At 39.5% G+C, this 2,204-nt stretch overlaps 1 pseudogene; it reads right to left on the bottom strand.

Moving 5' to 3' along the window:
• Positions 1-418: 418 nt before the first annotated feature.
• LOC129491589 (ras-related C3 botulinum toxin substrate 1-like) lies at positions 419-1,154 on the bottom strand (annotated as a pseudogene).
• Positions 1,155-2,204: the final 1,050 nt, after the last annotated feature.

Here is a 2,204-nt window from a genome sequence, read left to right as displayed (position 1 = left end):
ATCAAAAAGACTTATCCAAAGAGCTGAGATGTTACACCCATCCCATTACAGTACAATGTTATGTCATGAACATGAGCTGATAAATCAGCCCATGAGTTAAATGGCAACACTTCATTCAGGAGGCTGTTCTGCTTTAAGCATCTGAAAACTACTTAGCAAATGTCTGCATCTCCTAACTGCAGAAGCTACAGTCTTCTGAAAGACGAAGGTCTTTACACAGTTTAGTGTTCACTGTTCTTGGCACAACAATGCAGTGTAGTTCAGAAGGTATTTTGGCAACTCTTAATCTGAGCAAGAATAGGGGCTTTTGAAAAATAAGACTTTAAGAAGGCTTGTCATTTTAGGGCTAAATTTTAATAGAATATGAGTCTGAACTCTTACATTTAGAACAAACAAAACCTTAAAATTACTGATTCGTTCAAAATGGTTTTCTGGAAACATTAATCTGTAACAAAAAGTTGGCATTGAGTGTGAAGACTCCACCGTTTTTTGAGCAAAGTGTACAAAGATTCCAACGGACAGGACCAAGAACAAGGGGCTCAGACATTGACAACAGCAGGCATTTTCTCTTCCTCTTCTTCACGGGAGATGAGCAGAGGACTGCTTGTATCTCTTCATCAAACAATGTTGAGGGCCTCACTGTGTGAGCGCCGAGCACTTCAGGTATTTTACAGCACCAATCTCCTTAGCCATGGCTAGACCCTGCAGATAGGTGATGGGAGTCAGCTTCTTCTCCTTCAGTTTCTCGATCGTGTCTTTATCATCCCTAAGTTCAAGTTTAGTTCCCACTAGGATGATGGGAGTGTTGGGACAGTGGTGCCGCACCTCAGGATACCACTTTGTACGGACATTTTCAAACGATGCAGGGAAAAGCAAATTAAGAACACATCTGTTTGCGGATAGGACAGGGGGCATAATCTGTCATAATTTTCTTGAGCAACTGTATCCCATAAGCCCAGATTCACCAGTTTTTCATCTACCCTAACATTGGCGGAATAATTGTCAAAGACAGTAGGGATATGTTCTCCAGGAAATGCATTGGTTGTGTAACCGATCAGTAGGCAAGTTTCACCTACAGCTCCGTCTCCCACCACCACACCCTTGATGGCCTGCATCTGGGCTGCTCACTGGGCCGTGGGTGCAGCGGCAGGGCTCTGAGACCAGAAGCGGTGGGTACAAGGAATAACAGTATCAAGGGTAAAAACTCTAAAAGGTTAATTTCTGTCAAATGCAGTAGATGATGAAAGAAAGGTTGGTATTATCAGGAAGTGTTTTCTTAAGCTTTTCCTTTCTCTTACATCCGCCATCCCTCCCCAAATTGGGCATTTAATTCATGTTTAAACTGGTTGTTCCCTTAGTCTCTAACTTAGTAAGAGCTTTTCTTATAGAACCCTTTCTTAATGAGCAATATGCCTCCTTGTGTTATAAAATCTTTCTCATAATGCATTAGAGGGTTTTTTTGTAGATTAGTAAAAGTGCTTTCCATATTACTTTATTCAAAGCTAATAAGTGCTTTCCCTAGTTTTCTAGTAACTAGGTGTAAAAATCATGTGTTGCAGTTTTATAGTTTTTAAAATATTTTAGATAATTCTTAAACTATGGACCTTCTTAACATCACTGTCTTGCCAGATTACTGACACTGTCACTTGACCAATACTGACCCTCTTTACCTCACCCGCACGTGGACACACGCCTCCTGTAGTTGCTTAGTCTAATGGTGTTCCTTTGGGTCTGTGAGGTTCTGTAAACTGTGCTAGTGCTGATGATGTTCTACACAACTGAACTCACTGGCAAGAATACAACAGTGGACCCTTCAACCACTAGAACAAAAATGTTTAAGTTGACAGTTGCAGAATTGTGGGTGTTTTTACATTGATCTTTTGCTAATGCAATTAGCAGTATGTTTTGCATGTATGACTTAATAAATCCTTGAATCATTAAAAAAACTGCTACTCAAATATTTTGAGCTGCTTTGTGAAGAAATGTCCAACTTCAGGTAGAATGTTAATATCAAAAAATACTAAAAAAGTAGATGTTATTGATTACAAAAAAATATAATAGGTTCCTTCAAAGAAAGAGTCTTGAAGCACAGTGCTCAACCCTTAACAAATATGCTTTTTAAATTTACGCCCAGTGGTGTGTGTGTGTGTGCACGTGTGCCTGTGCACACACTTTCTTATTTCATTTAAGTGTGATATTCAAAA

Source organism: Symphalangus syndactylus, chromosome 10 (assembly GCF_028878055.3).
Source record: "Symphalangus syndactylus isolate Jambi chromosome 10, NHGRI_mSymSyn1-v2.1_pri, whole genome shotgun sequence".
NCBI classification, from domain to species: Eukaryota; Metazoa; Chordata; class Mammalia; order Primates; family Hylobatidae; genus Symphalangus; species Symphalangus syndactylus.
The sequence above is the reverse complement of the archived record's forward strand: the minus strand, read 5'-3'. Positions and strand labels throughout refer to the sequence as shown.